Below are 15,212 nucleotides of genomic sequence, written 5' to 3'. Positions count from 1 at the left end.
TGCCTATCTTTATGTCAAAACCAACTGTTTTTATTTACTGTTTTGATTACTGTAGCTTTATAATAACTCTTATGTTTAGACAGGATTAGCCCCCCAATTTGTTATTCTTTTTCAGAGTTGTTTCGACTGTTCCAGTTCTTTGAATTTCTATGTGGATTTTAGAATCAATCAGTAAGTGAATGTTTTCAAAAAAGTTTCCTCAGATTTTAAATGATATTGCACCTAATCTGCAGATAAATTTGAGAATTGACACTGTAACAATACTGAGTCTTTTAATCATAAAGAATCTACATCTCTCCATTTATAAGGTCTTTAAAAATTTTTCTCAGCAGTATTTTATAGTTTTCAGTGTACAGGTCTTTCATATCCTTTGTAAATTTATCCCCAAGTTGTTCACATTTTTTTATTATTGCTAATGATATTGTTTTTTAAGTTTCAATTTCCAATTGTTCATTGCTAGTATACAGAAATACAATTGTTTCTTTTATCTGTGGTTTTTTTCCTTTTAAATAGTTTGTGGTTTTTTTTTTTTTTGAGAAAAACCATAAGGTTTACTAAAACATATTCAGCTTAAATATGTTGGCTTATGAAGAGGCCAGTTCCCCCCAAACACTAACCTTTTTCATTTTCTTTAAAAGTTAAAGGCTTATGGGTTGTTTTACAGAAAATAGCAATATAGTCATTAGAATATATGCAAAACACCACCCTCATGTACACATTTCATGCCATCAGGTTAAAACTCTTTGCTTTGAATCGTTACTAGCAATTATGCTGGCCAAATAGTGCAGAGAACATGGGGCTTTTAATAGTGAAATGCCAAATAAAGAAATGGCTTGCTTAGGACAGATGGAAACCATGACAGAAACAATGAGCTTTGAAGAGAACCATTTTCATGGAACTTGTAGGAAACCAAGACAAAAATGCCCCACACACCCTCCCCAAAACAGCAAGAAACCTTCACATGCTCCACACACCCGACCTTCAACTACATCTGCATAAAAGACCCAAGAACTCACTACATGCTAGGCAGCAGGTGTCACCTCTTCACCCAGGGCACTCCTGGGATGCTCCACCATGTGACAGCATTGTGGAAAGTCTGCTGTGGCACTGTCGACCTCATTTGAGCTTTTGAAATGAACATGGGAACAGAATTGGGGAAGGGCTTGCAGGAACACTGATGAGAGAGGGAAAAGGGAGATGAGATCAGGGGGAGAGACAGCTGCCCCAGTCAGAAACTTGAACAGCTTTATTGAGATATAATTCACATACAATAAAATTCACCCATTTAAAGAATATAATTCAATGGATTTTAGTGTATCAATAGACCATAATCACAATCTAATCTGAGAACATTTGTCCCCCAACAAAAAAACATTGTATTAGCAGTCAGTCCTCATTTCTCCAGCCCACCTCCATCAGCCATAAACAACCACTACTCTACTTTCTGCCTCTATGGGTTTGCCTATTTTCTTATATTTCACATGAATAGGATCATATAATATGTGGTCTTTTATGGCTGGCTTCTGTCACTTAGAGTTTTTACATCATCTATGTATGCTGTAGCATATATCAGACTTCTTTCCTTTTAACTGCAGAATAATATTCTATTGTGTGGATATACCACTTTTGTTTATCCATTCATCAGTTAATGTACATATTTGGGTTGTTTCCACCTTTGCTTATTATGAATAATGCTGCTACGAATATTCATGTACAAGTTTTGCGTGAATGCATCTTTTACTACTCCAAGAGTGGAATTGTTGGGCCATATATTAACTCCATATTTACTACTTTGTGAAATTTCCAGGTTATTTTCCAAAGTGGCTTCATAATTTTACATTCCTACCAGCAATATATGGGAGTTCCAATTTCTTTATATTCTTGTCAATACTTAGTGTTGTCTCTTTTTAATTCTAGCCATCATAGTGGATACAAAGTAGTATTTCATTGTGGTTTTGATTTGCATTTCCATAATGATTAGTGATGTTGAGTTTTTTCTTCCATATGAGTATTAGCAATTTGTATATCTTCTTTGGAGAAATGTGTATTCAAGTCCTTTGCCCATTTTAAAATTGGGTTATTGATCTTTTTATTACTAACTTGTACGAGTTCTTATATATTCTGGATATAAATCCCTTATCAGATATAGGACTTGCAATTTTCTTCTCCCATTCAGTCAGTGGGTCATCTTTTTACTTGCTTGATAATATCATTTGTGGCACAACAGTTTTACATTTTTATGAAGTCAAAATTAGTTTGACTATTCTAGTTCCTTTGCCTTTTCATATAGTTGAGTCACGATTTTCAAAAATTCACTCTCTTAATATCTATCTTTTAATTACTATATTTAGATCATTTACATTTAATGTACTAATTGATATGTTAGGGCTTAAGTCTGCCATTTTATTTTTTGTTTTGTTTGTTCCTTCTGTTTTTTCCTTTTTTCTTTTCTTGTCTTCCTGTGAGTTAATGGAATATACATTTTTGAGAATTCCATTTTATTGTGTTTTGATGTATCTTTGTACAGATTTTTTTGGTAGTTACACTAGATACTACATTATACATACACTACTTATCACAGTCTACCTGTTTTAACATTTTACCAGTTCAAATAAAGTATAGAAACCTTACTTCCCTTTAAGTCCCTTTACCCTGCCCTATTTATAATTGTCTTAAATATTCCTTCTATATACACTGTGAACCAAATCAGATAATATTTGTTATTTTTTTGCTTCAACTGTCAAATATAGTTTAGAAAACTTAAGAAAAGGAAGTCTATTGTATTTACTAATATTTTTCTCTTTCTGTTATGCTCTCATTCTTCCTGACAGTCTAAGTTTCTATTTTAATAATTCCCTTTATATGTGAAGAACATTCTTTAGCAATTTCATAGTAGGTTTAGTTGTGACAAATCCTTAGTTTTTCTAAGTTTTCTGTGTTTCCCTTCATTCCCCAAAGATAATTTCACCATATGTAGAATTTGGAGCTAACAGTTCTTTTCTTTCAGCACTTGGAAAATGTTGTGCCATTTCTTTCTGACCACCATGATTTCAATGAGAAATCTGATGCCATTCAAAAAACGTTCCCTATAGGTGTTTTCTCTCTTGTTGCTTTCAAGGTTTTTGTTTGTTTGTTTTTAGTTTTTCGAATTTTAAGTACAATGCACCTTGGTATAGATTTCTAGTTCTTTAGGTCAATCCTGTCTGGGATATGTTCAGCCTCTTGAATTTGTAGGTTTATGTATTTTGACAAATTTGGAAATTTTCAGCCATCATTTCTTTGAGTACTTTTCAGCTTCACTCTATTTCTCCTCTTCTTCTGTGACTCTAATTACACAAATGTAGATCTTTTGTTATAATTCCACTGGTCATTGAGGACCAGTTCATTGTTTTTTCCAGTCTATTTTCTCTTTGTGGTTCAGACTGGGTAGTTTTCTTGGTTCTGTCTTCAAGTTCACTTATTCTTTCCTCTGTCTTCTCCATTCTGCTGTTGAGGTCATCCACTGAGTTTAAAATTTCCATTTGAGGGGGTAAAGGGGGTGGGAAGGGATAAATTGGGAGTTTGAAATTTGCAGATACTAACTACTATACGCAAAATAGATAAAAAAACAAGTTTATACTGTATAGCACTAGATTCAATATTTTGTAGTAACCTATAAGGAAAATATGAAAATGAATGTGTATGTATATGTATGAATGAACATTCTGCTGTATACCAGAAATGAAACAACATTGTACACTGACCATACTTCAATAAAAATAGAATGCAAAAAAAATTTCCATTTGGTTCTTTTTTATATCTTCTATTTCTTTGCTGAGACTTTCTATTTATTTCTTTCAAGTGTGTTCAAAATGCTTTTTGAAGCATTTTTTATGACAATTGCTTTAAAATCTTTGTCAGATAGTTTTGATATCTAATTTATCTTGAAGTCAGCATCTTTTTAAATTGTATTATGTTAATCAATTTGAAATCTTCCTGCTGCTTGGTATGATGATTTTTAAAAAATTGTACACTGAACTTTGAGAGCATTATGAGACTCCAGATCTTATGTAAATCTATTTTAGCAGGACCCCTCTGACACTAGGCCAGCAGGGAATGTGGTGCCACCTTCTCACAACAAGGTAAAGACAAAATTTCAGGTTTCCCATTTCACCTTCTTTGACACCCCAGAGGAAGTGCTGCCTTGTTCCTACTGGATGGAAGTGCAGACTTCTGGCCACCCACTATGCCTGACAATTGATAACTGATACAGGATAAATCTGAAAAGTAGCTGAGAGTGGGAAGCAATACTGCTTCTAAATTCTTTGTTCACTCATTGAAAAGCTTTCTTCTCATGGCCTCCATGAGGCTACACACTGTTTTTAACTTCACCTTTGTCCCTTTGCTGGCTTATCATTTTTTGTGACCTATAAATACTAATGTTCTCAAATGCTCAATCCTGAGCACTGTTTTTAACCTGCTTTTTCCTCTAGTTGTACTTTTTCCCTAGGAGATCTCATGCAGTCCTATAGCTTTAAATATTGCTTGTATACTGAGGACTCCAAAATTTATATTTTCTTATAAGCATTCCTCTAAATTCCTGACTGGTATTTTGAACTGCTCAGTGGTTATCTCCATTTGAATGCTTACCAGCATTCTCTATCTTTATATGTTCCCTACCTTTATTATTAATCCCGCATCCTTTAACTTATTTCTCCCAGTCTCAAGTCTCCACCAGTGATCCAGATGTTGATGTAAAAAATTTAAGATTCATCTTTGATTCCTCAGTCCCTGCATCCAAACCATGAACAATATTAACAGACTAGTGTATATCTTTCTTCACCTTTCTCACTGTTTGGATATACTTACACAAAGACTAACATTAATTTGCATATCTTAGTTTAACAGAAATAGACTGCTCATACTTACTTTTTCCAGCTGACAGCCCTATAAGTCAATAGACACAGGTTGAACTCTACTTTTTTCTTCTAATTTCTCAATGGAGCTCTAAATATATACAAACATTTGTATATCTATCTATTGAGATATATATATATATATATATGATCAATATCATATATTACTGGGGTGTGGGTAGTAATTTTTCCTTAATTTTTTCTCTCACTTCCTCCACCAATTCCTAACTGAAGATAACTTGACTAAATAGCATACATCTGCTCATATCTTTCATTATAATGATAAAATCAAATAAATAAATGCATGTATATGTAAGTCTAAGCATCTTGCTTTTCTCATTCAACAAACCTCAAAACTTCATGAAAACTTCTTCAGAGCATCTAGTATAGTGAAAATTCATTCTTTTCAATGACATTCTTTTCAATACCCCTTGGTATGGATATTCTGAACTATATTCACCCATTCCTTTATAAGCCTTCACTTGATTTTCCCCACCACAAATAATGATACAATTAATACATTTGTACATTTAATCTATGTACAAGTACTTTTATTTCTATGAAGTAGAATTTCAGAAATAAAATTTGCTGGGTCAAAGGACACATGTACACAAAATTCTTATTAAATAGTAAATAGATAGAAATATTAATCATAGGATGGCAAAATAACAATGAAACAAATATCTATGTACTTACCACCTAGTTACCTAGTCTCTGAAACCTCCTGGGTATCCCCATATGATACCTCCCCCTTTAGAAAATTATTACTTTTCTCTTAGTTTCTTGAGTTCTGCTATGTTTAATTCCCTACACAATCTATTGTTTTTGACTTGTAAAACTTCATATGAATGAAAAAATGTATTATTTTATTCCTGTTTCTCCTGCTCATTATGTTTTGGCGATTTAAGCATTTTCATAGGCATAACTGAAAGAGTCATTCATTTTCACTGCTGTTTAATCACTCATTATATAAATACACTGCAGTTGATGGATATTTGCCAATACTGCTATGAACATTCCTGAACATGGCCTTTGGTGTACCTGTGCAAGAGTTTCTCTAGTGTATATATACGATATATATACACTGTTGGGTTGTAGGGTATGCCCATATTTAAGTTTATTAGGTAATGCCAAATCATTTTCCAAAGCCACTGTACCAATTAATACTTCTGTTAACAGTGGATAGTGCCTGATTTCCCTGGAACAGTTTTTCAAATGTTCTTTAGCCATTAATTTTCCCTTTTCTGTGATATTGGCCAGTTTAAAACATTGGGTTGCTTTTTTCCTATTGATTTGCAGTAGTTCTTTATATATTCTGGATCAGTTTTGTTCAATAAAAATAAAATGCAAGTCACAAATATAATTTAAAATGTTCTAGTAACCACATTTAAAAAAGTGAAAGCAAAATAAAAATTTCTTTTGTATAGCACAGGGAACTATGTTCAATATCTTGTAATAAACTTTAGTGGAAAAAATATGAAAACGAATATATGCATGTATGCACATGGATGGGACATGTGTTGTGCACCAGAGATGGACACATTGTAATTGACTATACTTCAATTAAAAAAAAAGTGAAAACAGGCAAAATTAATTTTAGTATTTTTTTACTTAACACAGTCTACTTAACTGAAATATCATTTTAACATGTATTCAATACAAATATACAAATTTTTTTTGTGCTAACTTTTTGAAATCTGGTGTGTATTTTTACTAACAGCGTATCTTAAGTTGGCCTGGCTACATTTTAATTACTCAACAACCACTTGTGGTTAGTAGCTGCTGATACTTTGTTGTGGAGCTCTAGATACTTTGTTGTTGTCTGTTGCAGAGCTTTCCTTCCAGTTTATTATTTTTACTGTCATTTTTTTGTCTTTTGATGACAAGGTTTCAGGGGAGTTGAATTTTGCCTTCTTTGGTCTGCACTTTGAATTTTAAGAAAATTTTCCCTATCACAAGGGCATGTTCCAAAGATAGTGTTATTTCAATCAGCCCTCCATGTATATGGGTTCAGTATCAGGGATATATAGGGCTGACAGTATGTCATTTTATACAAGGGACTTGAGCACCTGTGGATTCTGTTATCTGGGAGGGTCCTGGAACCAATCCCCTGTGGATAGTGAGGGAGGACTATGTTTTTTATTTTATTCTAAACCTTTTCAGCTTTCGCTAAAATTCTTATATTTAAGTCTTAATCCATCTGGAATTGATTTTTGGGTAAAATATGAAGTAAGGATCCATTTCTACCCTCTTCCCAGAAGGATAACCCAGCTCTAATATTTTGGTGGCAATATTGTTTTTGTAAATGGTATGTTTTATTGACTTGTACTTTCTAACTTCTAACTGCTAGACTATGAAATGCAGTTGATTTTTTAATCTGGCAAATGTGAAAAAGTGATACAAAAGAATACAAATGAATTTATGTACAAAACAGAAATAGACTCACAAACACAGAAAACAAATTTATGGTTACCAAAGGGGAAAGGAGGGCAAGGGATAAACTAACACAACATTGTAAGTCAACAATACTTCAATTAAAAAAGAAGTATTTGGTCATCCCATCCATATTAGTTTTGAATGTCACTGTAACAAACTACCACAAATTTAGAAAATTAAGGCAACACAAATTTATTATCTTACAGTTCTGCATATCAGAAGTCATCAGTATGGGTCTAACTGAACTAGAAACAAAGTATTGTCAGGCTGCATTCCTTTCAGGAGGCTCTAGGGGAAAATCTGCTTCCTGCTCATTTGGACTGCTGTTCAGTTCCTTGAGTTTGTAGGACCAGGGCCCCACAAAGTTTTCTTGCTAGCTATAAAATGAGTGAGGGTCATTTCTATCTTGTAGAGGCTGTCACATTCCTTGGATCAGGCCCTTTTTTCTCCATTTTCAAAAGCAACAGGCATGTTAAGTCCTTGTCCTTGTTTCTTTGATCAACCAACCCTCTTGCATTCCTCTTCTATTGTTAAGGATTTGTGATTAGACTGGGCCCAGATAATCCAGGATAACCTCCCCACCCCAAGGTCTGTAACTCACGTCACATCAAAGTGCATTTGCTACTTAAGGTAATATATTCACAGGTTCCAGTGATTAGGGAGTGGACATTTTGGGGGGAGCTATTATTCTGCCTAACACAACAACATAATTTGTTAATATGATGAATTATACAGAAAAAATTGCAATACTGAACCCAAACTTTCATTCCTGAAACAAATTTGACTTGGTCATGATTTTTACCTTTTTAATTATTTGCTAGATTTGCTTTTATAGTATTTTGTTCAGGATTATTGCATCTTTATTCAAGAATGAGAATAGCCTGTAATTTTTCTTTCTTGTCCTATTTTTGTCTGTTTGGGTCTGTTTGTCCATCTATCCTTTCCTCATTTCCTTTTTTTCAAGGGAAAATTGATCACTAATTCATCTTTTTAATGCTTCTAGGACCAAATAGGTTTTCCATTTCTCATTGAGTCAGTTTCGCTAATTTGTATTATCTTAGAAAGTTGTCCAAGTTGAACTAAGTTTTCAAATTTATTGGCATCAATTGTTCATTTTTGGTTAATTTTATAATCTTTGCAATTTTCATAGTTTTGTCCTGCTTCTCATTATTTGTATTTTTTCCCTCAATTTGTCAGAAGTTGGTCAATAGTCTTTTAGAAGAACCAATTCTTTGCTTTGTGCATCTTCTCCATTGTATGCCTTTTATTTTTTTCATTAATTTTGTACTTTCATCTATATTATTTCTTTACTTCTACTTTAGTTCTTAAGTTTGACACCTAATTTGTTAATTTAGTCTTTTTTCCCTGTAACATAAGTGTTTACATTTCTAAATTTCCCTCTAATTACTGCTTTAGCTATATTACACAATTTTGCTATTTAGTTATTTTATTATTCTTTAGATTCAATTATTTTGTGATTCCTCTTGTGACTTTTTTTGACCGAGTTATTCATGAGTGTCTTTTTGAAACTTGAAATGTGTTTTTTCCTCCTAGATAGTAATTTCTAATTTAATTGAATGGTGTTCAGAGAATGTGGCCTATATAACATCCATCATTGGAAATTTGTTGAAAATTACTACCTGGGCTTACATGTGATCAATTTTCACAAACATTCCACATGCACATTAGAAGGATACGAATGATCTAATTGTATAGGGCAACACTAAATGTATCCACTAATTCAATCTTAATTATGTTGCTCATATCTTTTGATTCTTGTCAGTAAGATCTAGTTACTATTTTGAAGTGTGTTAAAATTTCTACTATAATGGTAAATTCACCCATTTTTCCTTTTAATTTTGTCAAATTTTGATTTTTATATTATAAGGATTTGTAATTAGGTTCATACGTTGTATAGAATTCCGAAGTTTTTGGGCCCTGACCTTTCTACCATTATTTAGTAACTTTCATTTATTTTTAGTCTGTCTGATGTTAACATAGCTCTACCAGCTTTCTCCTGTTATATAAGCCTGACATATTTTTCTATCCATCTACATCTTTTTGTGTTCTTTGTTTCAAGGATGTCTCAAAAATAGAATATGGTTGGATTTTATTTTCTTGTCCCATTTTATTTTTATTTTATTAACTGGAGAGTTTATTATATTTATATTTACTCTAATTAGTGAAATATTTGTACTTTTTGCCATATTATTTATGGTTTCTGTTTCACTATTTTTTTTCTATCTTCATATCTTGTATTTTAAAAAAAATCTATTTTATATATTAATTTGGAAATGATATACTCTTTTAGTTGTTACTCAAGATATTCTAGCTTGTATACTTAAGAGTAAAGCTTAAAGTTAATCTATATTTTTATCCTCTTCTTGACAATACAAGGATCTTGGAAAACTTCAAATCTAATCATCAACCTACCCATCCCACTTCCAAATTATAACTTTTGTTATTCAGGATATTAGTTCTATCTTGCTTCGTTAACCACACAGATTATATATTATTATTATTATTACTTTTTATGTTAAGTATTTTTTTTAGTTTTAACCACTTATTTACCAATTTCTTCGCTTATTATTTTTTCTTATATCAGAGATTGTGTTCTGTTGGTGGCAAACTTCAGATTTTTTCTCTAAAATGTCTTGAATCAGATAACCAAGTTCAAATCCTGGCTCTACAACTTCTTAGACATGTGACTTAACCTCTGAGATCTTTGGTTTATTCATTTGTAAAACTGAGATAATTTTGAGCAGTTTCATCCTCTGCTGGGGTAGGCAAGGCTGGGAGGGAAGAGCAACAGGAAGCTCAGGAGATGAGTTCTCTGGAAGGGTGCCATGATCCAAAATAAAACAACACTATCATCACTTGCCTGAGTGCTTGATAATCTTGTAGAGAAGACAAGATTAACACGTGTTGGGGAAAAAATTACCTAATAACAGTATTCCTGTATACTTGAGGGTTAAAGTATGCAATTCTTAAGTCAGTACTTTCAAATCCAATGAAATGGTTGGCTTGTCGGAGCTTATCAATGAAACTTTATAGAAGAGAGTGCTTGTGTAGATGTCAGCAGCCTGTTAGCCACTTGACAATTTAGTTTCGATAGAAAACTCCAATGTGAACACTTCAAGAGCTTCTAAAAAAAGTAAAAAAAAAAAAAAAGTAAGGTTTTCAAAAAAGTAGCAAATTACTCATTAAACACCTGATACATATAGCATTAAATATTACAAAATAAAAAAGATAATAATGCTCCTGCCTACAACAAACTTATAAGAGTTGGGAAGGTAAGACATATTATGTAATTGAAGTCAGTTAACAAAGCAGTATGGAACAGAAAAGACAATTATAGAGTATAACACTATATATATAGGAAAGTTCTGGCTTGATACAAATAATGTACGTAATAAGGCTCAATGTAGGTCGTGTATTGTTTTCTACATTCTTCTTAACTTGTGTTGAGACATGTAGATTAAACATGAATAAAAATCAATTGTAATTACACTCCCCTCCTCAAGGTATTCCAGGGCCAAAGAGTGTGACATTTGCAACAGTTAATCATTATTCTAAATTATGCTGCCTTTCTTTTGTATACTGGTTATATCTAAAATAAACTTTCACTTCTGTTGAGCCTCATGTATCTACATAAATTTATCAGGTAGCTAATTTTTTATTGCATGGCTACTAGTTCACATGTACTAGGTACTTACTCAGAAATTCCAAATGTTGAGATGTTGATTATATATATTTCTATCCTATAGAAGAATAAATACACATTTAAACAACTTGATTCAAGTCTTTCATTTATAGAGTAATATACTTTATTTTCAAAACCATCTTTTTCATTGTACTTTCAATTAATGGAAAATAATTATTTTCAGTTACAACAGAATGACATACTGACCTATTAAAACTGAGCAGTAAATCAGCATTAAAAACTGTATATAACAGCTTATAGGCACCCAAATCATGTTTCTATTCTAATGTTAGGATGCACCTGTTTGTAGTCATGATTTTACAGTTAATATGCAACTACCCTAACAGCCAATTTTGGTTTCCTAGAGACCAAATGGAAAATACATTTTTGGAATATTTAACACAATTCCTCTACTCAAAAGAACACTGGACTAGAAAAAGAACAAACTGATGACAGAATTACTAATAGCAGGGAATAGATTCAAGATAATATTTAAATAATCAAGGAAAATGATTAGGTGTCTCATAAATTGTTGTGATCTTCACAAGTCTTGTACTGGCAAGCTAACTTTCAAACATTCAATCTTGATATAACCCAGCCTTGTGTATATTATTCATATATACTCCCAAACTGCCTCTCTGATATTAATTCAACCTTTTATACATTGAGCTGGCCATCATTAACCACAGCCTATAGCCATTGGGAATGGGCCTAGCTCTGCCAACATGAGGGTGTTTGTGGGAGCACATGGGTAGAGATGCGGTTTCCCACACTGCCCTGCTTATGCTGCCCACGTTGGCTTTGTTGCCACTGTCAACCTTGTCCCCTCTTGGGAAAGTAAGGAACTTTGAGGAGTCATAGGACTGAAGGCCTAGGGCTTGCATGTCCTTCCCAAGTTGACATCTCTTGAGGAACACAGTCTTCTGAGAACCCTCACTTGGGGGAAGGATTTGGTGAGGTAAGAATGGGATGGGAAGATGCAAGGATAAGTAGATAGGGGCAGCTTCCCCATTCAGCACCAGCTGTAGGTTCAAGGGGAAACAACCTTTTCTCTCTCTTAGTGCCTTAGCCAGGTTCCCATTTGAGGCAGTGGAGCTTTGGCCTGGACACACTGAAAAAAGGCACCACCCTGTGGTACCTCAGGGCACCTTACTGTCTTGATTTTATTGCCTCTGTGTTCTATCAGCCCTAAGAACTGTCTTGTTAACATATTACCTCCACAATTTTGTTTACAAATACTAGTTTTGGAGAAAGTGCTCAATCAACTGGCACTCTCCCCTCCACATCAGTTAGATTTTTTTCTTTTCCCTTCCAGGTACTGAGAGCATAACTGTGGGCAATCTCTGATCTTTGGCCTAAGATCTCCCCTACGGCAAGAGATGCCCGAGTCAACTTTGTTTCAGGGTCACTATTAGTTACCCTGGGGTCCCCTGAGATGAAGATGCTCTGGGCCTACAGGTGCAGTAATGGCAGGAGCAATTATGAAGTTTTTTTTATAGTTCTAGTGCTCTAAGAATAGAATGCCTCTTATAATGTTTCACTTTAAGACTTTTGACATTTTTCCTTCAAACATAATTATAGAAGTCTTTATGTAAGAAAATAGGAGATGGTCAATATCTAGAAATTATAGTCTAAAGACTAAATTATCCTACAGCTTTGATCAAGAGACCAGGCCCAAGTATGTGTTCTGAGGATGGATTCTCTTTGAATTTAAAATATGTCTACAAAGAACTCCTAGTACAATAATAGATGATGGCATCTAATAGTACTCAATCTTCCACCAATCTTGCCTGTAAAAACTTGGTTCATTTATTTATGTTTGGGGCCTAGTATTTCCCATTGACCCCCATGGTTCGATATGCTTATTGCATTGGGTGGTGACCAGAAAAATGCTATCTTCAGACCAGGTATTATAGAGACTAGCTGCACTTCCTGCAAGAGACCCATTCACTTCATTATTTCAGGAACAGGAAACCTGTAACTGACTGCTTTTTCTCACTCACCTCAGTTTAGGTCCTTATCACCTCATACTTACAGTATTTTAGCCATTTCTACCTATAGTTAAAATAGCTTTTCCTGTCTGCCCGATGTCAAGTGGCTCCCAATGGCCTATGTGGCATCTAAGGCTCAGGGTCCCCATCTATTCTTTCAAAACGTGAAAGAAAACATCTACTGGACACTTACTCAATGAGAGGCACTGTGCAAGAGTATTTCCTATATTTTAATTTAATAATCACAACATTGTGCAGTGGATAATACCTCTATTGTACGGAGGAGGCACTGGAAGCATAAAAAGTAACTATGCCTGATGTCATATAGCTACAAAGTCGCAGGGCTGATATACAATGCCAGGTAGAACTAGCTCTCAACCACTGTACTATGTCTAAGTGCTGACACTTACTGAAATTTTAAAGCTTTACAAATATTATCTCATTGGATCCTTACAACAATGAGGACCTGTCCACATTATTATTCTCATCTTACAAAGAGAAAAAGCAGAGAAATTAGGTAATATTCGTAGTTCGTAAAGAAGTGGCCATGGGAGACTTAAACCAAGGGCATCAGATAAGTTTTGGACCTGGATGCTATGTCTAAAAACCAGAAAAAAAAAGTCAGAATAATCCTCAATTGAGAAACGATGATGATAAAGTACTAATAGACACTGTCAGTATATACATTTATGTGTATACATGTGTACACACATATAGGATGTAAAAAAGAGCTAGTAGAATATATCTCGTCTCATACACTCTTCATGCTGCTAAAATGGAATATCATAAACTAGGTGGCTATAAACAACATAAATTTATTTCTCACAGTTCTGGAGGCTGAAAGTAGGAGATCAGGCTGAGTTCTGATGGGGGTCTTATTCTGGGCTGCAGACTGCATTTTCTCCTTATATCCTCAGGGCAGATGAGGAGAGAGCTCATTGGGCTCTATAAGCGCACTAATTCCATTCGTTCAAGCTCCACTCTCAAGACCTAATCACCTCCCAAATGCCCCACCTTCTAATACCATTATCATGGGGGACAGAATTTCACATATGAATTTGGAGGGGTGGAATACATATTCAGTCCATAACACACACCTCCTTCCAATTGTTTGCTGGTAAAATTCGATTCAAAATTATAGTGGGAAAAAAACAACAAAAAATCTGATCTCATGAACCCCCAAATTCAAAATGATCAATTGTCATAAACTCTTCAACGTTCTGAGGGTTTAGCTAATGGCTTTATGTATTCTTGTTTCCCTTTCCAAAAATAACTAAAAACCTGCAGCACTTTCAAGTACTTAATTTCCCATGTCATTTTTACAGGAAAGTGATTAATAACCTTTTCTTCAAAGACATTTCCTCCAAGGCCTTAAGAACCACGCAGAAGACGAGTCACAACTCCCAGAAGTTGGGGAGAGGGCAGAACACAGGAAGGGACGCCTCCAGGAGGTGGGCGGAGGGGCTCCAGCCGACCCAGAGTGGGGAGGGGGCAGGAGAGACGAGGGGACGTCCCTAGAGCTCGGCCATACGGCGAATTCCCGGCCTAGCTCCGTTTCCATACCTGCTGAGGGGACGAGATGAGGAGGCAAGAGGGAGAGAAAGCGAGGAGAAGTAAAGGAGAGAGGGGCGAGAGGCACGGGAGAAGCGGCGACCGCCTTACCTCAGAAGCCGCAGGCCCGAGGGAGGGGCCCTCGGCGCCGCTGCGGACTCCGGCGCTCCTGGAGCGTAGGTCTTCGAGGGCGGCGGAGCAGGAAGGCTAGTGTCCCGGCGGGCAGTGGCTGTTCCCCCGAAGTCGCTGGCAAACAACCCTGAACCAGGTCACGCCTCAGCGCCCCGCCGCCACCGCGGGCCAGAGGGAGGGGTCGCGGCGCAGTGACTCTCGGTACGGGGCAGGCCAACAGCACTCCGGCCCTGGGGCTTATTGTTCCGGGAAGTCGCAGGCAAGGTCCAGCCGGGTCGGAGGACTGCGGGGCGCCCCTCCCGCCCCTCCCGCTCCGGCCTGAGGTCGACTTGCAGCTGCCGGCGCGCCGACTGGTGGCGGCCCCGCGGCGGGTGTGTGTCTCTTTAAGGGGCCGGGCCTGTGCGGCTGGGGGCGGGCAGGGTACGCGTCGCTCCCCGTGTGAGTGTGTGGGGGAAAGAGCGGCGGGCGGGCGCCGGAGGGAGGGAGCGAGAGAGCAAGCGACGC

General features: G+C 35.8%; 1 long non-coding RNA gene across 1 annotated transcript; it reads right to left on the bottom strand.

Annotated features, from left to right (window-relative positions):
• Nucleotides 1-255: 255 nt before the first annotated feature.
• Nucleotides 256-15,021, bottom strand: LOC116283985 (uncharacterized). Its single transcript, XR_012060627.1, has 4 exons — nt 14,688-15,021; nt 11,048-11,092; nt 10,273-10,476; nt 256-1,174 (listed from the first exon to the last, which is right to left on the bottom strand). It is a non-coding gene; the product is annotated as an uncharacterized lncRNA (long non-coding RNA).
• Nucleotides 15,022-15,212: the final 191 nt, after the last annotated feature.

This window comes from Vicugna pacos, chromosome 17 (assembly GCF_048564905.1).
Source record: "Vicugna pacos chromosome 17, VicPac4, whole genome shotgun sequence".
Lineage (NCBI taxonomy): Eukaryota > Metazoa > Chordata > Mammalia > Artiodactyla > Camelidae > Vicugna > Vicugna pacos.
This window is presented reverse-complemented; position numbering and strand designations above follow the sequence as displayed.